The 24,022-nt window shown below is 36.1% G+C and overlaps 1 long non-coding RNA gene across 1 annotated transcript; it reads right to left on the reverse strand.

Annotated features, from left to right (window-relative positions):
* Positions 1 to 1,462: 1,462 nt before the first annotated feature.
* LOC115411587 (uncharacterized) lies at positions 1,463 to 20,124 on the reverse strand. The gene is made up of 3 exons (XR_003934239.1): positions 20,114 to 20,124; positions 15,888 to 15,905; positions 1,463 to 1,559 (listed from the first exon to the last, which is right to left on the reverse strand). It is a non-coding gene; the product is annotated as an uncharacterized LOC115411587 (long non-coding RNA).
* Between the last annotated feature and the right edge of the window lie 3,898 nt (positions 20,125 to 24,022).

Raw genomic sequence — 24,022 nt, forward strand, 5'->3', positions numbered from 1 at the left:
TAAGATTTAGATTTTTTCCAGTGTATGGGTGAATAATCACAACACGGTGCATTTTTTTTTTTTGTGCAGAAGTTTGTTTTTCGCCGTAAAACCACTCAGACAGAAATGGAACCAGTTCAAGGGAAGCAGGACTTGACTACTCTGATCCCTTTAGAGCGAGGTCCAGGATAGTTATCTCGGGCAAATGAAAATGACTGATAACCTCCCGACAGCTGTATTTTTCAAGCTTGTTTCTGTGGTCTGGAAAAACTCCTTAGCTTTTTTTTTTTTTTTTTTTTTTTTAATACGTGCTTCAAGATAACGGCAAACCACAAATTATGCCCCGTGCTTTTCCCCATCAGTTAACAGGTGTCCCTGGTTTGTTGTTCTGCTTTATTACTTGGTCATACAGGCTTATAAATGCAGTATGTAAGTGTGAAATTTACATATTAATTGCTTTTTTATTTGCGATGTGTGTGGCATACCTTAAAAATTCCCTGTTTCTGCAGCGTACGTCCACCATAAAAAAGCCAAGTGCATTCATTTCTATATAGAGGACACAGGCAATATTTTCCACAAAGACCCTTATGTTCACCTCAAAGTGCCTCAAATGGCCTCGTTCTGATCAGGGATTAATGGACACTTATACCAAAGCAAAGGAAATGCAATGTTATGTCACTTATTTTGCCAGAAATGTAGCAGAGGAAGACGTTTCCTCTCAGCTTTTCATTATTAAGTCGATATCACGGACCCAAACATATGCAGAAAATTCCATGCGTTTTCATTTAACAGTCCATCTTTTAAAGCAGAGTTGTCAAACATGCGGCACACTGAAGAAAATAATCATTTTAATTTAGGTTCCACATACGAACCAATTGAATCTCAAGTAGGTCGGATCAGTAAAATACTATCATTATAACCTATAAATACTCACAACTCCACATTTTTCCCTTTGTAAACACTGGTCTACAAGGAAAATGCTTCCAGAATAAAAGTAATAAAATTTTACCACATGAAAGTCACTGATAAAGAAAAATCAAGTAAAAAATGCTGGTTGGCTGAACTTTCCAAGATACAGCCTTGGGTCAAAATGTGAAACTCAAGAATTAACGAGAGAATGGGTTTGACTCAAAAGGAATATTTGTCTCAGAGCTACAAGATCTACTTCAAAACACTGTCTGCACATTAGAATACATTCACTTTACAGGTTCTATTTAGTGGAAGATTTATAAAACTATTATATAAATGTACATAAACCAATATATACAGGGTGGGGAAGCAAAATTTACAATGAACATTTAGTTGTTTTTTCTCAGCAGGCACTGCATCAATTGTTTTGAAACCAAACATATATTGATGTCATAATCATACCTAACACTATTATCCATACCTTTTCAGAAACTTTTGTCCATATGAGTAATCAGGAAAGCAAACGTCAAAGAGTGTGTGATTTGCTGATATTTACCATGCAATAACACACTCACATAGAGGAACATGACAGCGCGTGGTTTGTTTTGGAACTATTGAGGCTTACATGAACCATGTGATCACCGTAGTGGTGACATCAAAGTGTGTTGCAACTTTATCTCTCTGTGGCTCTGGTCTGATCTAATCGCTTATAAAAACTGGGTCATCTGGGTAAAACTTTACATGGCGATCTTCTGAGGTAAAATCCTTATCAAGTATATGAATATTTGATGATAAAAGATGCACAAAAATACACAACCATGATAAGTCTTCCTCTAGTTTAGGTTTACGCTGTGTGTGTTGGCTTTTTGTTGTTGTATCTGATAAAAAAAATCTGTATTTCTAGATCAATATTTTGATAATATCTAGATACAGACCCATCCGTTTATTCCCATACATACAGCTGCAGTGTTTCCATTAATAACCCAGGTTATGGCGGCCTACTTTGACCCATTAGTTGTATAATGAATCAATAATGTTTCCACATTAGCATAACTCTTAAGCGTCTCTGTGAATCAGACTCAGAACCCAGACCAGCATCTGACGGACATATGGTAATTCTACATTATTGTTTCTTCAGCAGCTAAACATGATACACAAACCCTGCATACCAAACATTAGATGCTTAAGTATGTCTACGAACAAATTTGAAGAAACTCGCCAGTCCAGCAGCTTTTCCTAGCAACATTAACAATTCCATGAGGATCTTTGCCTGAGGATAGTGTGAGACTTTCTGTAAAATACTGTAACTGCACTAATGAACGGGCCATTTTAAAATCAATGTTCGCAGAGGGGTGAAGTTTGATAGCGCTGGTATTTATTTTTTTATGGCATGATCTGTAGGATTTAAAAAAATAAAATCAATAACTGTTTAAGATTGTGAGATCGTCAGCCATAGATTGCTACATACAGGACTGCTGAACTTGTTTAAAAAAAAAAAAAAGACTAAAAAAGCAAAAAATAAAATATTTTTCAGCAAACATATTTGGGTCCTTAGCTGGAGAATACCATTTTCTCATTATTGTGTTGTATTTCTCATAGAACTTACTATGCACATGTGCAGACATTCCTTTACACATACTGAAAATGTGACTTGCTGTGTGTTTTTGGCATCTAAACAGACATCTTATTGCCTCAATATCCATGTATATGTAAGGGCAGAGACTGCGATCTGGTAGGATCGGCGATTCTACCAGTAGAGACTCCGATCGTAGTCTCTACCAGTAGAAACTCCGATCAGAGTCTCTACTGGTAGAAACTCCGATCCTGCCAGTAGAAGGGTTAGGGTTAGGGTTCGGATCAGAGATCAGAGATCAAAACTGGAATTTCTGAGCAGAATATGAACAATATTGTCTACATAACCACAGCCACTGTCACTCATTTACTCTAGTACATTTGACTGTGTGCAATGCTAACTACCATTAGCACAGGCATGTCCAAAGTCCGGCCCGGGGGCCAATCACGGCCCGCGGTCAGATTTTATACGGCCCACAGCTTGGGCTTTAGAATGTATTATTTATGGCCCGCTTGGACTGTTGAACTAAGTACATGAATCATAAAAGGTTCCAAATGCAGTTTCTCCTTTCACCTCATGGTGGCAGCACCACTCTAACGCTATCTGGCTCTGTGACCTCGCCGTGAACCCTTTTTGCTAATTTCTAACCATGGCGCCTGTAAATAAAAAAAAAAACAAAATTGACACTGAGGGCCGCTGCTTCCAGGAGAGATGGGAATTACAATTTTTTTTCACTGAAAATCGAGGCGATTGTGTTTGCCTAATTTGTCAAGAGACTGTTGCCTTGTTTAAGGAATTCAACGTAAAGAGATGCTAGCAGACAAAACATGCTAACGCATATGACAAGCTAGCAGGGAGTGAGCGTTCCGAAAAAGTGAAGCAAATTCAAGCTGCTTTAACCCTTTCATGCATGAATTATGAGAACCTTAATCAAGATTTTTTTCCTGAGTGTTTTTATTCTTCTTTAGGCATGAAAAAAACAATGTAATTGATTTTTCTCTTTTTTTTTTTTTTTTTTTTTTTTTTAATGAACCTATTTTTCATGGAGTTACAAAAACGTCCACTCAGCTGGACACCATTTGTTTAATTTTTGAAGCTCAGAAACATGTATTTACTGACATACTGTGTGAAAACTATTAAATTAAAGCATTTTTAACCTCCTGAGACCCAGCAATACATTTTTGTCCTCTGTAGGGGACAAAAGTTTGACAGTTTTAGTTAAAAAATGCTGTCCATTGTAAAGGACATCCCATTAAAAAAATAAATAAATAAATAAAATTAATTTTTAAAAAATGTCCCGGGGAAAAAAACAAACAAAAGGAAAAAAAAAAGTTGTATTATGTAGTTTCCAATCAAGACAACTGTTGAATGGAAAAAAGCAAAAAAAAATTCACTTTCCTGGGTCTCAGGAGGTTAATGCTGCTAATCTGATGTTTTCTCACATTTGAACATACTATAATACTAATTATTACTCACTCAGATAATATGCAAAAGAAAAAAAAACCTCTGTTAATCACAGTCTAATAAAAATTAGTAATTGATTTAGTTAAAAGAAAGGAAAGTTACAGGAATGTCAGTGTATGGGATGATGCATAAGTGTCCACTGTGTTGGCTGATATGGAACTAAAACAACAAAACCCATGAATATATAAGAGAATAGCTGGAGAAGAACTGTCCACTGGAGTGACCACTGTGCATGAAAGGGTTAAACTCACAACAGTGACTCTTCATGTGAACCAGTGAGTTCAATGAATTCACCACCAGGGCAGGCTACCAAGTTGCCAGGTTAGTTGCCTCTAACTGCTGGTGTTATGTACTTGTAGATGTGACACAAATATTACTTTCTGAATGATTTTGTGAAAGACAAGAGTAAGAGTCATATGTTTTCATCTGAAATGTTAACAGACTTTGCATTACTGAGTAATATATGAGTAATGATTACCCATATAAGTCATGTTTAAAATGAATGTGGGGTTAAGATTTTTATCAACTTCTTGGACGTTTAAGATACTCCACACGGTTTGTTCTATGTTATCTGACTCCAGATGTGAAAGGAAGGCAGAATTGTTTTTTTTTTGTTTTTGTTTTTTTTTTTATTTGTTCACACCTGAGTGGCTTAGATTCGGTTACATTGCCATTTTAAAAAATTATATTGTGACAATGAAAATATACAGGGTGGGGAAGCAAAATTTACAATGAACATTTAGTTGTTTTTTCTCAGCAGGCACTAGGTCAGTTGTTTTGAAACCAAACATATATTGATGTCATAATCATACCTAACACTATTATCCATACCTTTTCAGAAACTTTTGCCCATATGAGTAATCAGGAAAGCAAATGTCAAAGAGTGTGTGATTCGCTGAATGCACTCGTCACACCAAAGGAGATTTCAAAAATAGTTGGAGTGTCCATAAAGACTGTTTATAATGGAAAGAAGAGAATGACTATGAGCAAAACTATTACGAGAAAGTCTGGAAGTGGAGGAAGCAACAAAAAACGTACCAAAGCTTTTATTAAAGCTCTCAAATCCAAAATCCTAAAGGATCCAAACAAATCCATGAGAAAAATGGCAATTGAACTTGAGGTAGACAACAAGACCGTTAGAAATGCAGTAAAATATGATTTGAAGTTAAAATCTTATACAAGAACACCAAAACACTTGTTGACAACAGCAACAAATCCAACTTCAGCAATTTTTGGGAATCATGTTTATGGCCGCCTTCCAGCCCAGATCTAAACCCTCTGGATTCTGCTATTTGGGGCGTTTTAGAACATGCTACCAATAGAACATCACACAGCAATGTCGACTTTCTTAAAGATACTATTAAAGAAGAATGGGAGAAGTTGTCACCCGAATATTTGAGGAACACTTGCGCAAATTTTAGGAAGCGTGTGAAGGCAGTTATTGAGAAAGAAGGAGGACACTTAGAATAAAAACATTTTCTATTATGTCAATTTTCTTGTGGCAAATAAATTCTCATGACTTTCAATAAACTAATTGGTCATACAGTCTTTCAATCCCTGCCTCAAAATATTGTAAACTTTGCTTTTGTTGCAACAGAACTGAAATCCTGTCAATTTGCATAACTTGCATTTACCAACACAAAGTTCCTTTGGGGATTCACTTACAGGGTGGGGAAGCAAAATTTACAATGAACATTTAGTTGTTTTTTCTCAGCAGGCACTACGTCAATTGTTTTGAAACCAAACATATATTGATGTCATAATCATACCTAACACTATTATCCATACCTTTTCAGAAACTTTTGCCCATATGAGTAATCAGGAAAGCAAACGTCAAAGAGTGTGTGATTTGCTGAATGCACTCGTCACACCAAAGGAGATTTCAAAAATAGTTGGAGTGTCCATAAAGACTGTTTATAATGGAAAGAAGAGAATGACTATGAGCAAAACTATTACGAGAAAGTCTGGAAGATACTATTAAAGAAGAATGGGAGAAGTTGTCACCCGAATATTTGAGGAACACTTGCGCAAGTTTTAGGAAGCGTGTGAAGGCAGTTATTGAGAAAGAAGGAGGACACATAGAATAAAAACATTTTCTATTATGTCAGTTTTCTTGTGGCAAATAAATTCTCATGACTTTCAATAAACTAATTGGTCATACACTGTCTTTCAATCCCTGCCTCAAAATATTGTAAATTTTGCTTCCCCACCCTGTAAGTCATGTTTAAAAAGAATGTGGGGTTAAGATTTTTATCAACTTCTTAGACGTTTAAGATACTCCACACAGTTTGTTCTTTGTTATCTGACTGCAGATGTGAAAGGAAGGCAGAATTTTTTTTTTTAAATTATTATTATTTGTTCACACCTGAGTGGCTTAGATTTGGTTACATTGCCATTTTAAAAAATTATATTGTGACAATGAAAATATAATTGTTGCAGAACAGTGCATTTATATGCAATTTTTACTGTTTAAAAAATGTCTGAAGGGACCACTGGCCCCTGGCAATGTCCACATTCTCAGATCTGGCCCTCTTTAAAAAAGGTTTGGACACCCCTGACATAGGCAATTATGCTGAGGCTAACGATACTGAACCTCTTAAAATAAAGTAATGCACTCATGCAAGTATCTGCTCATTACATTTTGTGATGATATCCAAGCCATGCTCACATTTAAAGTTCTAGAGCGCTTGTAACCGAGAGTTCACCTCCAATATGGCTGCCGGGAAGCTCTTCCGCTGGCCACGTCCAGCCTCTCCATGGAAACGGCTGTCAGTTGTCCATTTTGCTCAGTGCAGATAAGTGACAAGAGATCCATAGTGACACCGGTAGCACATAAAGCTTTTACCAGCAGCAGACTGACTGTGTCCCTCCTTCACACATGGCCGATTCCTGAAGGAGATGAAGGCGTGAGTTACCTAACTGGGGGCAGACATGACGGCATGTACAAGGACACACATGTGCACTTATACACACACACTCAGACAGAGGAAAGTGGCGTCTCATTCCCAGGAGAGACGTCTGAGGCCTGGACGTCGGTCTTTACGGCAAAAATCACGCTCCATCGGTCCACGGGGGGGGGTTGAGTCGAAGAAGTCTACCTCAGTCTCTGTCAAAGTTGTCACACTGCTCCGGAGGTGCTTCTCTGAACAATATGATTAATGGACATTCAATTTTCTCTTCGTACTGTATCCCCTCCAAGTGAAGAAACCGTAGCTGTGTGAAAAATCTTCAATAAGAGTGCGCTTAGATGCTGCAGGACTTATACATTTTTTAATGCATGCATTTTTTATGCATGTTAACAGGGCTGTATAACTTACGTCTTCCTTCTTTGTGGCTCTGCTGTACTTTCGGTCTCGGAGAGCAATAGCATGCTTCAGGGAGAAAGGATTTTGCAGATTGGGTTACATTATTCTGCTTGTGCCACCCCATACAGTAGTGGTGCAGTGCTACCACCCAACAGAGTATGATTTATGAGGTACACACTCACCAAATTACACTTAATGAATTGTATTGCTGCTGACTGAATTCAACACCCCCTTCATTTTACCGCCTTTGTTAAACACGGGTTAACTGCCACAGGAATACCAATCAATGCCGAAACAGTTAATGAGTAAATGGTTTAAGATAGAAAGTACAGCGTGAGAGATTGATTTGCTTTTGGCCTAAGTGGGATTTATTGTGTACCTTTCTCACGCAAGGGGCTAAAAATTAACCCCCCGCGCTATACCGTTGTGTTTACGTGGGGTTGTAGTTTCACATATGCATATGTTCAGATAGAAGTGGATAAACAGATCCCACACATCTGTCCGCCTGTTTCAGATCTCCTTCAACCTCCTGCCAGTGACTGATTGGAGTTGTGGGTGGGTGGGTGGGTAGGTGGGTGAGTGGGGTGGGAAGGGGTGGGGGATGGATTTAATTTTAGCACACACCTGCATGGAAGCGCCAAAATTCAATCCAGCCTCGTAAGTTTGGAGGTCAGCTTTCTGTAAATATCCACGCTCTTGTTAACGTGTCACGGCTTTTAAATGGGTCGACAAACAGCCCACCTGGGACTCATGGGAAACAGAAAGGTAGGTGGGGGGGTAGGGGAAGGGGAAGGGGAAAGGGAAAGGGAAAGGGTAGGGGAGTAAAAAAAAAAAAAAAAAAAAAAAAAAAAAATGCAGCCCCGTCGTTATTTTTACAAGTCTTTACGACTCAATTTAGCGGCTGGGAAATAAAACAAGCAGGGTGTCGGAGCTCCGGGGGCTGAGATGAGTTAGTGGGGCTCCCCGAGCTGTCAGAGGGATCGGCGTGGAGGTATGGGGGCTGGGGATCAGAGGGGATGGGGGATGAGGAGGAGGAAGGTGGAGGAAGGAGGGGGGAGGCAGAACCACCCTAATCAAGCAAGTTTATTCAGATCAACGTCAGTCTTTTGAGCTTCGCTTCACATCTCTGGTCGACTGGAGGACTGAGGTTAGATGAGGAAAACAGAGACTGAGCAGCAACAGAGTAGCTAAGACTGCCTTTAGAACAGAACGCAAACGTGTCTTCATGTTTTCATTGAGATAAAAGTGTCAGAAAATGCCTTTTTTTTTTAGCCAATTCTTTTGCACCTTTGTTTTCAGGAAGAACTTAACTGTCAATATCTGGTCATTGATTACACTGGGTTACAAAAATATGTTTTTTGCAAGTTGTCTAGGTTTTTTCAACTGAATTAGGACCATTTTGCACCGCTAAATCCAAAAAATGACATCTGTTCTCAATCAGGTCAGGTTTTTTTGCTAATTTGATTTGGAAAAATTTGATCTTCTCACAAAATATACTAATTAATACCAAAATAAGATTGGTAAGCACACTTTATGAAACTTGTGACTTGATTCCTGTTAGGTACAATGGTGAATTCACCGCAGATGTAGCAGAATACGTCAGGCTTATTTTTGCAAGATCTTCTAGTCGAAGCCATTTCATTCACCTGTAATATTAAAAAAAACATTAATCATAAATTGGCAAAAGTAAAATCTTCAGAACTCGTTTATTGCAAGAAATATGAAAGAATTTTGTATCATATGATGTGAAAATGCCCATAAATGTAAGCAAAAATGTTAAAAAGCCAATATGTAGCATAGTTCAGAAAGTTGACCTGATTAAGCAAAATTAATGTGATTTTTGGATTCAGCACACCAAAATTATCCTATATCAGCTCAAAAAACTTAAACAATAGATTTGTTGTTGACCAGTGTTATCATTATTATAAATACTAAATGCTTAAAACAGTGTGTTTCTGCAAAAAAGAAAAAAAACGGACTTGAAGTTTTTAGCATATTTATTATCAGAAACAACTGGAAATGTCTATAATGAAACTTTCAACTATTTTACATCTGCTCAAACATGCTTTTTGGTCTTGAACATTCAATATCCATATTATGGCTTCAGTTTTTTTGTTATTTCCAGGCATTTTTTAACCCTGTTTGGAAGTCTCTGAAACAGTTCCTTTCTACATCTAATAGAATAAAAGGTTATATCAGTGGTTTTCAACTTTGGGGTCGCCTGGAATTCAAATGGATGGTTCAAATGGAGAGACGACAGTTGTTTAACGGTTAAAGCAGTGGTTTCCAACCTTTTTTTTCTTTTTTTTTACTCATGACCCCATTTTGACAACACAAATTTCTGGCGACCCCAGACATTCAAAACAGAGACTTTTTTTTTTTTTTTGCTAAAATGAATTTGTTTTTGATCATCTAATAGTTACCTACACCAAGGAGGTTATGTTTTTGCCGGCACTGGTTTGTCTGTCTGTCCGTGTGCATGATAACTCAAAAAGTTATGGACGGATTTGAATGAAAATTTCAGGAAATGTTGATACTGGCACAAGGAACAACTGATTAAATTTTGGTGGTGATCGGGGGGTGGCGTTACTGATCTGCCTTGGCAGAGGTCTGTGCTCTCTGAGTGGTTTTCTAGTTTGCTATAATATGTTGCAAATAAACGCAAATTTTAGACGACATTTAGTCTATATAATGTATATCATTATGTATTGAGTCAGAAAAGCCAGGTGTAGATTACTGCACAAAGTGAGAATTTGATTTTCCTTGGTCAGGATATGTACAGTCAGTCCAGCTTGGATTTACAAGGCTGACAATTAATACTGAACAAACAAGAACTCAAACTGTGAATTATGAAAGAGCTGCAGCATCTGAAACTGACCACAATGAACATTTGACAGATAAACAGAACCACAGTGCTACAGTTTCAGACTCACAGTTTGTCATGTCTTTTATGGATTGGGATTGGCTCTGTCAGCTCACCATATATTTTTATTAGCTTACCAGCCGACAGGCCGTAAGCTGGTGTCATCATGCAGCGTCCGTCGTCGTCGTCTATTACAAAAATTTCAATCATCTTCTTCTCCGAAACTACAATTCTGATTGACTTCAAACTTGGTATACAGCTTCTTTATGATGATGTCAACAAAAGTTAGTGAAATTATTTGGATCCGGATCTGATTCTGGATTTGGTGCGACTTTGAAAAATTTTCCCATTATAATACATAGGAAGTGGATTGATCCAATAAATAAGTATCAATGATATCAAGTTGGAATTTGAAGTTTTTACAGATCTGATTGGAATATGACCAAAACATGGGCTATTTCTGTAACACAATAAATACACAGAACTGGGTGATAATAAATGGCATCTGGATACATTTCCCAAAGCTTTTAATTTGGCCGGTAAGCTACAGGGCCATCGGTCCTATTTTTTTATTAGTAAGGTTGTTGTTTTTTTTTATTTTTTATTTTTATCAATTACTAGAAATTTCTGGTGACCCCATTTGAATTCCAGGTGACCCCATGTGACCCCCCATGACCCCAACGTTGAAAAACACTGGGTTAAACTGTCTGGTTCTTACCAAGACCATACTTTGTGACTTTGATATTGAGAAACGGCCATTATGGTTTGAGAAATGTCAAAAGGATGTCATTATCATCTGTAAAACTGCAGAATAAATCTACCTACGCATATAAATAAAGTAACCTGAGCCTGAACTGAGACCTTTTTGATCAGGGGTCTCAAACTCATTTTCTTTCAGGGGCCACATTCAGCCCGATTTGATCTGCAGTGGGCCGGACCAGTAAAATAATAGCATAATAACCTATAAATAATGACAACTCCAGATTTTTGTCTATGTTTTAGTGCAGAAAACCCATTAAATTATGAAAATACTTACTTTTATAAACTATCCAAATAAAAAAAATGTGAATAACCTGAAAAAAAAAAAAAAAAAAAATCTTAAGAAAAATAAGTGCAATTTTAACAATATTCTACCTCAACTTATCATTTCTACATGTGCATTATGGATCAGATCTACAAAGACACTAAATACTTAGTAACACGCAGAAAATTGTTACAATTGTGCTTAATTTTCTTTAGACATTTGAGGTTGTTCATATTTGTTCAGGTTACTGACATTTGATTGATAAAGGATAGTTTGTAAAAGTAAATATTTTCATAATTTAATGTTATTTTTTGGACTAAAAGACAAAAATTTGAAGTTGTCATTATTTGTAGGCATAATGTAATATTGTTTTTTTTTTCACATCAAACTGAGAAGAAAATGTTCGACGGTTTTGACTGGAATTTTTGCACTTTACAAATTTCATTCTGCGGGTTGCATTGGAACCTTTGGCGGGCTGCATTTGGCCCCTGGGCCGCATGTTTGAGACCCCTGTTTTAAACCATGGGTGTTCAACTCACGTTAGTTCAGGGGCCACATTCAGCCAAATTTGGTCTGAAGTGGGCCGGACCAGTACAATAATAGCATAATAATCTATAAATAATGACAACTCCAAATTTTTGTCTGTCTTTTAGTGCAACCCGCCCCCCCCAATAAATTATGAAAAAATTTTTAGAACAAAAAAAGATGTGAATAACCTGAAAAAACTGAAATTTCTTAAGAAACATAAGTACAATTTTAACAATATTCTGCCTCGACTTATCATTTCTACATGTACGTTATGGATCAGATCTACAAAGACACTAAATACTTAGTAACAGGCAGAAAATTGTTAAAATTGTGCTTAATTTTCTTTAGACATTTGAGGTTGTTCATATTTGTTCAGGTTACTGACATTTGATTGATAAAGGATAGTTTGTAAAAGTAAATATTTTCATAATTTAATGTTATTTTTTGGACTAAAAGACAAAAAATTGAAGTTGTCATTATTTGTAGGTATAATGTAATATTGTCGGTTTTTTTTCGCATCAAACTGAGAAGAAAATGTTCGACGGTTTTGACTGGAATTTTTGCACTTTACAAATTTCATTCTGCGGGTTGCATTGGAACCTTTGGCGGGCCGCATTTGGCCCCTGGGCCGCATGTTTGAGACCCCTGTTTTAAACCATGGGTGTTCAACTCACGTTAGTTCAGGGGCCACATTCAGCCAAATTTGGTCTGAAGTGGGCCGGACCAGTACAATAATAGCATAATAATCTATAAATAATGACAACTCCAGATTTTTGTCTGTGTTCTAGTGCACCCCGCCCCCCCCAATAAATTATGAAAAATTTTTTATAATAAAAAAGATGTGAATAACCTGGAAAAAAAAAAAAAAAAAATCTTAAGAAAAATAAGTACAATTTTAACAATATTCTACCTCAAGTTATCATTTCTACATGTGCATTATGGATCAGATCTACAAAGACACTAAATACTTAGTAACAGGCAGAAAATTGTTACAATTGTGCTTAATTTTCTTTAGACATTTGAGGTTGTTCATATTTGTTCAGGTTACTGACATTTGATTGATAAAGGATAGTTTGTAAAAGTAAATATTTTCATAATTTAATGTTATTTTTTGGACTAAAACAAAGACAAAAATTTGAAGTTGTCATTATTTGTAGGCATAATGTAATATTGTTTTTTTTTTTCGCATCAAACTGAGAAGAAAATGTTCGACGGTTTTGACTGGAATTTTTGCACTTTACAAATTTCATTCCGCGGGTTGCATTGGAACCTTTGGCGGGCTGCATTTGGCCCCTGGGCCGCATGTTTGAGACCCCTGTTTTAAACCATGGGTGTTCAACTCACGTTAGTTCAGGGGCCACATTCAGCCAAATTTGGTCTGAAGTGGGCCGGACCAGTACAATAATAGCATAATAATCTATAAATAATGACAACTCCAAATTTTTGTCTGTCTTTTAGTGCAACCCGCCCCCCCCCAATAAATTATGAAAAAATTTTTAGAACAAAAAAAGATGTGAATAACCTGAAAAAACTGAAATTTCTTAAGAAACATAAGTACAATTTTAACAATATTCTGCCTCGACTTATCATTTCTACATGTACGTTATGGATCAGATCTACAAAGACACTAAATACTTAGTAACAGGCAGAAAATTGTTAAAATTGTGCTTAATTTTCTTTAGACATTTGAGGTTGTTCATATTTGTTCAGGTTACTGACATTTGATTGATAAAGGATAGTTTGTAAAAGTAAATATTTTCATAATTTAATGTTATTTTTTGGACTAAAACAAAGACAAAAATTTGAAGTTGTCATTATTTATAGGCATAATGTAATATTGGGGGTTTTTTTCACATCAAACTGAGAAGAAAATGTTCGATGGTTTTGACTGGAATTTTTGCACTTTACAAATTTCATTCCGCGGGTTGCATTGGAACCTTTGGCGGGCCGCATTTGGCCCCTGGGCCGCATGTTTGAGACCCCTGTTTTAAACCATGGGTGTTCAACTCACGTTAGTTCAGGGGCCACATTCAGCCAAATTTGGTCTGAAGTGGGCCGGACCAGTACAATAATAGCATAATAATCTATAAATAATGACAACTCCAAATTTTTGTCTGTCTTTTAGTGCAACCCGCCCCCCCCAATAAATTATGAAAAAATTTTTAGAACAAAAAAAGATGTGAATAACCTGAAAAAACTGAAATTTCTTAAGAAACATAAGTACAATTTTAACAATATTCTGCCTCGACTTATCATTTCTACATGTACGTTATGGATCAGATCTACAAAGACACTAAATACTTAGTAACAGGCAGAAAATTGTTAAAATTGTGCTTAATTTTCTTTAGACATTTGAGGTTGTTCATATTTGTTCAGGTTACTGACATTTGATTGATAAAGGATAGTTTGTAAAAGTAAATATTTTCATAATTTAATGTTATTTTTTGGACTAAAACAAAGACAAAAATTTGAAGTTGTCATTATTTATAGGCATAATGTAATATTGGGGGTTTTTTTCACATCAAACTGAGAAGAAAATGTTCGATGGTTTTGACTGGAATTTTTGCACTTTACAAATTTCATTCCGCGGGTTGCATTGGAACCTTTGGCGGGCCGCATTTGGCCCCTGGGCCGCATGTTTGAGACCCCTGTTTTAAACCATGGGTGTTCAACTCACGTTAGTTCAGGGGCCACATTCAGCCAAATTTGGTCTGAAGTGGGCCGGACCAGTACAATAATAGCATAATAATCTATAAATAATGACAACTCCAAATTTTTGTCTGTGTTCTAGTGCACCCCGCCCCCCCCAATAAATTATGAAAAATTTTTTATAATAAAAAAGATGTGAATAACCTGAAAAAAAAAAAAAAAAAAAAATCTTAAGAAAAATAAGTACAATTTTAACAATATTCTACCTCAAGTTATCATTTCTACATGTGCATTATGGATCAGATCTACAAAGACACTAAATACTTAGTAACAGGCAGAAAATTGTTAAAATTGTGCTTAATTTTCTTTAGACATTTAAGGTTGTTCATATTTGTTCAGGTTACTGACATTTGATTGATAAAGGATAGTTTGTAAAAGTAAATATTTTCATAATTTAATGTTATTTTTTGGACTAAAACAAAGACAAAAATTTGAAGTTGTCATTATTTGTAGGCATAATGTAATATTGTTTTTTTTTTTCACATCAAACTGAGAAGAAAATGTTCGACGGTTTTGACTGGAATTTTTGCACTTTACAAATTTCATTCCGCGGGTTGCATTGGAACCTTTGGCGGGCCGCATTTGGCCCCTGGGCCGCATGTTTGAGACCCGTTTTAAACCATGGGTGTTCAACTCACGTTAGTTCAGGGGCCACATTCAGCCAAATTTGGTCTGAAGTGGGCCGGACCAGTACAATAATAGCATAATAATCTATAAATAATGACAACTCCAAATTTTTGTCTGTGTTCTAGTGCACCCCGCCCCCCCCCAATAAATTATGAAAATATTTCTATAACAAAAAAGATGTGAATAACCTGAAAAAAAAAAAAAAAAAATCTTAAGAAAAATAAGTGCAATTTTAACAATATTCTACCTCAATTTATCATTTCTACATGTGCATTATGGATCAGATCTACAAAGACACTAAATACTTAGTAACAGGCAGAAAATTGTTACAACTGTGCTTAATTTTCTTTAGACATTTAAGGTTGTTCATATTTGTTCAGGTTACTGACATTTGATTGATAAAGGATAGTTTGTAAAAGTAAATATTTTCATAATTTAATGTTATTTTTTGGACTAAAAGACAAAAATTTGAAGTTGTCATTATTTATAGGCATAATGTAATATTGTTTTTTTCACATCAAACTGAGAAGAAAATGTTTGACGGTTTCGACTGGAATTTTTGCACTTAACAAATTCATCCCTCGGGTTGCACTGGAACCATGTTTGAGACCCCTGTTTTTGATGTTTCCCTTTGAGCGTCACCTCTGTAAAGCTACTCCAGATATCAAGATGAAGAGTGTTTTCATTGCCCACCTGTGTTACATGCATAGAAATGTGAAAGACCAACAATCACATCCTTCATAAAAACTCCTCTTCCCATCATCCCTGCTGAATTCCAGTGGTTGAATTGGTTCACTGCACATGCTGTTAATATTGCTCTCAGATATTGGCTTTTTGCAGCACGCTCTGATAGTACCATGTGTTAATGGCACTGCCTACCCTTCACAAAGGCCTCCTCTTCTTCACCTCACTCTCTCTCTCTCTCTTTCTCTGTTATTTCAGACCAATTGGGAGCGCACACGCGGGGAAAGGGAGGAGAGGGTCGGTAATTAAAATTCTGTTCAGCATGACAACGCTGTTTCATGCCTCATTTTTTTTCCACACGTGGGATGAATACGGGATAAGTGCCGAGACTTTAATAGGTAAATAGACACTGCTGGTATGTACTTAAAGTGCACACGCCGCCGTACCGCCAACACACAGGTGGAACGCAAACCCCTGCAAGCTTATCGGCAACACCGCCACGTAGGTTGCGTTCGGTAACGGCGAAGGCTTTAATGTTTAATGGAAAGTGCTTTGTGTTAAGTTTATCCCCTAATAACAATAACAACAGAAAACCTGGATTTGTTTGCATGTTTTCTTCGATGTATTTGTGCATTTCAAAGCGTATCATCGCTGTCGGGGGGGAAACCTCTTATGTCCATAACGGTTATTTTTCAGGAAACTGGAAAAACAATGTATATTCCAAGTGAGGGGTGTCGAAGTCGTTTTAGTTCAAGGGCTACGTACAACCTGATGTGATCTTAAGTGGGTAAAAGTAGTGAGTAAAATAATAGAATAATAACATAAATAATCACTTTTTTTTTCTTCTTTGTTTTGGTGTGAAAAAAGTCAAAATTCCATTATGAAAATGTGAATTCTAAGAAAAATAAGTGCAATTTCAACAATGTTATGTCTCCGCTTTTTATTATTATTAACTACAAATGCACAAAATGTTTAGTACAGGGGTGTCAAACATGCCGCCCGGGGGCCAAATGCGGCCCACCATAGGGTCCAGTTTGGCCCCTAGGATGTTTTTGCTAAGTGCAGAAATTCCACAGTCTTGAATTGAATTAAGCATGAAAAAATTAGCTTGAATTAAGGAAAAAATCTTCCATTAAGTAAAAAAAAAAATCCTCAATTAAGCCAACCCCCCCCCCCCCCAAATTTAGCAAAAAATCTTGAATTAAGACAAAAAAATCTTCAATTAAGTTAAAAAAAAAACAAAAAAAACTCAAATTTTGCAAAAAAATCTTGAATTAAGCTAAAAAAAAATCTTCAATTAAGTTAAAAAAACAAGCAAAACAAAACTCAAATTTAGCAAAAAATCTTGAATTAAGCCAAAAAAAATCTTCAATTAAGTTAAAAAAAACACAAAACAAAACTCAAATTTAGCAAAAAAATCTTGAATTAAGCCAAAAAAAATCTTCAATTAAGTTAAAAAAAATCTTGAATTAAGCCAAAAAAATCTTCAATTTAAAAAAAAAAAATCTTGAATTAAGCCCCAAAAAAAAAAACCCTTCAATTAAGTTAAAAAAAAAAATTGAATTAAGCAAAAAAAAGTCTTCAATTCAGTCAAAAAAATAAATCTTGAATTAAGCCAAAAAAAAATCTAGAATTAACAACTTCAATTTTTTCTTTGTTTTAGTGCAAAAAATAACATTAAATTCTGAAAATATTGACATCTCCAAACTATCCTGTAACACTAAAATATGAATAACCTGAACAAATATGAACAACCTGAAATGTCTAAAGAAAATTCAGCACAATTTTAACAAATTTTCTGCCTGTTCCTCAGTGTTTTGTGTCTTTGTAGATCTGATCCATAATGCACATTGACAAATGAGAAGTTGAGGCAGAATATTGTTAAAATTGCACTAAATTTTCTTACGTTTTTAAATTTTAATTTTCAGTTCTTTCAGGTTTTTTTTTTTTTTGGGGGGGGGGGATAGATTATAAAAGTAAGTATTTTCATAATTTAACGGATTTTTTTTTTTTTTTTTTTTTACACTAAAACAGAGACAAAAATGTGGCATTGTCATTATTTATAGGTTATTATGTTATTATTTTTCTGATTCGGCCCACTGCAGATCAAATTTAGCTGAATATGGCCCCTGAACTAAAATGAGTTTAGTATGTGGTATAATATTGTTAAAATTGCACTTATTTTTCTTACGATGTTTCATGTTGTTCATATTTTTGCACATTATTAACATTTTATAGTGAAAAGATAGTTTGGAAACTGATATTTTCATCTTCTAATTTTACTTTTTGTGATTTAACCAAGAAGAAAATTTGTCGTTGTTATTATTCTATTATTACACCTGAGATCATATTGGTTTGTATGTTGCCCCTGAGCTAAAACGAGTTGGACACCCTTGACGTTTAATATCTTCAGTGTAATTTTTCCACTTTGCAAATTCATCCCACGGGCCCGGATTGGACCCTTTGGTGGACCAGTTTTGGCACCCCTGTTCTAAGTAAATGAATGGAGTTAAGAGATGTAGTCACAAACCGTTTTCAACACTTTTTATTAGTTAACCCTGTATCAGGCAAGTGACTGTTTTTGGTCATTTCTGCAGACATTACAACACAGTGGCAGCAACAGTTACAGTGAGTTCAATGAGGCAATAATCTCAGGTCCAATGTGGTCTGCAGGGTCTGTAAGGTCCGCCTCTGTATGAACAGTGAGCGTACCTGCTTTGTTAGGTACCTGGAAGTAATGGTACTAATGTAAGGAATGATGTTCAAAGAGATAATGTGGATGTGGACAGGGGTCTGGATCAGCACTTATGATGGTCTAATGTTCTAAAATACAGGTTCCTTTTGCCTTACATGTGCTTTTCTTGTATTTTTTTTTATATGTCGTCAGCTTCCTGATAAAACCTGCTATGTGACTTCTGGCAAATTTTACAGGAGAAACAAAAAAACTGTTTATATAACAGGAAACTGTGAAATATGACAAAAAAAAAAAAAAATCTGTTCCTTTAATGTTGGTACTTATGATGGAATGTAAACAACTTTGACAGGAGACTGAAATTTGAAGCTACAATAGGGGAGAAAGCAGCTTTTTATTCCCAACCAAAAATGTCACTTTAGCAGGTTTTAACAGGAAGCCAACGATATACTTGTATTTATTTGTGCCTCTTATGGGCACGGAACCAAATATGGTAACTTTATTAACCTTGATTTTCTGCATGACAACAAAAAAATTAGAAAAATTTCACAAAAGTTATAGTCTTATGTCCTCCAATAACACACTAAATTGAAATTTTGAATTTCAGAGTATTTCTATGAGTGCCTTATAAAGGGTTAATCCTTTACTGGGCAAGTGACTATTTTTGGTAATTTCCACATACATGCTATACATATAAGTATATAAGGAATGATGTTCAAAGGGATAATGTGGATGTGGACAGGGGTCTGGATCAGCACTTATGTTGGTCTAATGTTCTAAAATACATGTTCCTTTTGCCTTATATGTTTTTCGTGTATTTTTTATATATACTTGTATTTTTTTTTTTTTTTTGCCACTTACGGGTAAGGAACCAAATATGGTAACTTCATTAACCTTGATTTTCTACATAACAAAAAATTTTACAAAAGTAATGAAGTCTTATGTCCTTCAATCAGACACTAAATTGAAATTTTGAATTCCAGAGTATTTCTATGAGTATCTATGAGGGTTAATCCTTATCAGGTAAGTGAATATTTTTGGTAATTTCCACATACATGCCATACATATAAGTATGTAAATAATGATGTTCAAAGGGATAATGTGGATGTGGACAGGGGTCTGGATCAGCACTTATGATGGTCTAATGTTCTAAAATACAGGTTCCTTTTGCCTTACATGTGCTTTTCTTGTATTTTTTTTTATATGTCGTCAGCTTCCTGATAAAACCTGCTATGTGACTTCTGGCAAATTTTACAGGAGAAACAAAAAAACTGTTTATATAACAGGAAACTGTGAAATATGACAAAAAAAAAAAAATCTGTTCCTTTAATGTTGGTACTTATGATGGAATGTAAACAACTTTGACAGGAGACTGAAATTTGAAGCTACAATAGGGGAGAAAGCAGCTTTTTATTCCCAACCAAAAATGTCACTTTAGCAGGTTTTAACAGGAAGCCAACGATATACTTGTATTTATTTGTGCCTCTTATGGGTACGGAACCAAATATGGTAACTTTATTAACCTTGATTTTCTGCATGACAACAAAAAAATTAGAAAAATTTCACAAAAGTTATAGTCTTATGTCCTCCAATAACACACTAAATTGAAATTTTGAATTTCAGAGTATTTCTATGAGTGCCTTATAAAGGGTTAATCCTTTACTGGGCAAGTGACTATTTTTGGTAATTTCCACATACATGCCATACATATAAGTATATAAGGAATGATGTTCAAAGGGATAATGTGGATGTGGACAGGGGTCTGGATCAGCACTTATGTTGGTCTAATGTTCTAAAATACATGTTCCTTTCGCCTTATATGTTTTTCGTGTATTTTTTATATATACTTGTATTTTTTTTTTTTTTTTTTTTTTGCCACTTACGGGTAAGGAACCAAATATGGTAACTTCATTAACCTTGATTTTCTACATAACAAAAAATTTTGAAAAATTTTACAAAAGTAATGAAGTCTTATGTCCTTCAATCAGACACTAAATTGAAATTTTGAATTCCAGAGTATTTCTATGAGTATCTATGAGGGTTAATCCCTATCAGGTAAGTGAATATTTTTGGTAATTTCCACATACATGCCATACATATAAGTATGTAAATAATGATGTTCAAAGGGATAATGTGGATGTGGACAGGTGTCTGGATCAGCACTTATGTTGTTGTAATGTTCTAAAATACATGTTCCTTTCACCTTACATGTGTTTTCTTGTATTTTGTACATATACTTGTATTTTATTTGTGCCACTTATGGGTAAGGAACCAAATATGGTAACTTCATTAACCTTGATTTTCTACATAACAACAACAGATTTTGAAAAATTTCACAAAAGTAATAACGTCTAATGTCCTCCAATCACACACTAAGGTTGAAATGTTGAATTTCAGAGTATTTCTATGAGTGTCCTATAAAGGGTTTTAACCCTTTATCAGGCAAGTGACTATTTTTAGTAATTCCCACATACATGCCATGAAGTAATGGTACAAATGTAAGGAATGATGTTCAAAGGAATAATGTGCATGTTGACAGGTGTCTGGATCAGCACTTATGTTGTTCTAATGTTCTAAAATACACCTTACATTTCCTTTCACCTTACATGTGCTTTTCTTGTATTTTTTTTTTTTTTTTTTTAATATATATACTTGTATTAATTATTTATTTATTTGCCACTTATGGGTAAGGAACCAAATATGGTAACTTCATTAACCTTGATTTTCTACATAACAACAAAAAAATTTAGAAAAAATTCACAAAAGTATTTCTATGAGTGTCCTATAAAGGGTTAAATATTCCTCAAACTGTCAGCCCAACATGAAGTCTGACCAATAAAATCATTTTATGCCAAAAAAAAAAAGCTGAAAACAGACTTACGAGGTTTCCGCCAGACAGAGGAAGGCGGGTACACGTCGTACTAGCAACGGTAGCACGCTTCCATGTGCTAATACTGTGATGTGTTTACTCAGTGAAATAGGGTGGGGGGGCAAACCCAGAGACCCCTGGGATGCCGTCCACAGGGCTTGTCAGCTACTGTCACTCAGTCGTCACCCGCCCCCATATCCCATACTCCCCTGCTCCGATCCCCCGGCAAAACAAAGACGGCGGCAGCCACAGCAGCTGCATCCCAGGGACCATCACTCCACCAGTATTTAACCTCTGCTACAGCTTCTTTCTGTCTCCCTCACTCCCCCCCCCCCCCTCCCCTCCATACCTCCTCTTCCTCTCCTTCATCAAAGCATTTCTGGCTATTTTGTTTCCCAGCTCTACAGAGAGTTATTGCTCATGACAACGATCACGGTCGTTTATTTTCTCTTCGCGGCCCGGCCTCTGTATGCACGCCGGGGCTAGTATTACCCTATGATATTCAAGCGCTCTCTATTAAATATGCATGAACCCTGGAGATGAAAATTAATTTTGGGAATGTTCTCTCCCTTTCTCTCTCCCCTGTTCTCTCCTCGCTCTCTCTTTGAATGTTCAAATATGCCTTCATCTGCCTTTGTGTCAAGCCGTGAATTCATTATTTTATTTGCCGGTGATGGTGTAACATAACACAATATGCGGGGGTTACGACAATGTTGCGATATTGATCTCGTTACGGCAAAGGGCGATGAAAACAACTCTGGCCAAAAAAAAAAAAAAAAGAAAGAAAAAAAAAACACACGTCCCAGGAAGCAAGTTTCCACAAATTCGCCAAGTTTTCAGCAAGTTTGCCTTGAGCTCTTACCATTCATGAATATTTAGCGCTATAAAATGGGAAAATATTAAATTGAATTATGCATGTATGAAGCGATGGAAATCTGCAGTAAGGACGCTGCAGTTCTTCTTCTGTCTTTTTCTGCAACATGATCTTAGCAGCACATCTCATACGCGCCCATGATACGTGCCCCCGCCGACCTCTAGACTCCACACACTCCGGCGTGTACGTACGTATGTGGGTGCTGATGCGCTGCTGTCCACACCGTTGCACAGCAAATTCCAGTATCCTTCAGTAAAAGTGTGAAAAGTAAAAACATCAAAACATAAAACCGCCTGGTTGGAGCAGGGTGTGTAGGAGGTGGAGTGAGCTGGAGCTGAAGGATTAAACAAGAACAGATTAACCCTTTATAGGATGCTAACAAGACTTTATTACTTTGGTGAAATTTGTCTCAATTTTTTATTGTTATGTAGAAAATCAAGGTCAGTGAAGTTACCATATTTGGTTACTTACTTGTAAGTGTCAAAAAAAAAAAAAAAAAAATCCAAGAAGTATATATAAAAATGTTAAGGGAGGTGGGGTGTTATACTTTGTGTGTCACAGAATCTTATATCATAACATGTGGAATTCTTTTTTTGTATTGTACTTTTTGAGATGCACAATGAAAATAAATTTAAAAAAAAAAATTGATTAAAAAAAAAAAAAATGCTAAGAAAAACACATTGTAAGGTGCAGGGGTGAAATGCCATGGCCAAGTTACCATATTTAATTCCTTACCTGTACGTGGCCACATCTGACCCAAGATTGCCCCCTCACTGTAACTGTTGCTGTGACTGTCTTGTAATGTATGCAGAAATAACCAAAAATAGTCACTTGCTGGATAAAGGGTTAACCTTTTATAGGACACTCGTAGAAATACTCTGAAATTCTAAATTTCAACCTGAGTGTGTTATTGGAGGACATCACAAGACCTGACTACATTTGTGACAGCGGCGGCTGCTCGTCTTTCAGATAGGAGAAGCTCATTGTCGGCTTACACCAAAAAAAAAGTCAAGTTATTTAAACATAAATTCGTCCCTCCGTTCCTTTTTAATAAAATGGTCAGTGACCTTATCGTACCAACTAAACAAGAAAACATTGAAATTATGTTAAATTGAAACAAGGAAGTCCAATGAGTGTGTTTTACTTACAGTGCAAAAAATGAACGAGTAATTTCGTAGTGGTTTCTCTCGATTTCACAGCAGAATGTACGACAGTATTAAACTGAACTGTGTCAGTGAAGGAGTATCAAACTAGCTGTTAATCAAACAGGATTCAGCCTTTCGACTGATCCTCCAATCAGCACGTGGAATCTTGGTGTCCAGCCCGGCCGAGCTCCGCCCACAGCTCCATTCACCCCCAGAGACACCGAGCATCCGGGGGCGGGACAACATCGTAGCATTTATCCAATTACCGTCCAGTTTTGAGGCAATGAAAAAAACTGTTCCACTCAGTCCCATTGAAGTGCATGGACGCTGAGCACAGATCGTATGAGAAAACAGCGCAACGAGAATGTATGAGAAGTGAACAACATGGAGGCTGCTGATTTGTGATAAAGCTGATTCTGAACGAACTCGTCTGTGAGATGAACGTGTTCTAACACATTTGTAGTCAATGAAATGTCAACACAACCGTACATATTTAACCATTTAATTTTTGTAATTTTAGGGGAAGCCAAGCTTCCCTTGCAGTCTGAGAAATCGCCTCTGATTTGTGAAATTTGTCAAAAAGTTTTATTATGTAGAAAATCAAGAGTAATTAAGTTACCATATTTGGTTCCTTACCTGTCAGTGGCCACATCTGACCTGAGATTGTTGCCTCACTGTCCTCACTGTAACTGTTGCTGTCACTGTCTTGGATGGATGTGGAAATTACCAAAAATAGTCACTTGCCCGATAAAAGATTAACCCTTTATAGGACACTCA

Source organism: Sphaeramia orbicularis, chromosome 20, assembly GCF_902148855.1.
Source record: "Sphaeramia orbicularis chromosome 20, fSphaOr1.1, whole genome shotgun sequence".
Lineage (NCBI taxonomy): Eukaryota > Metazoa > Chordata > Actinopteri > Kurtiformes > Apogonidae > Sphaeramia > Sphaeramia orbicularis.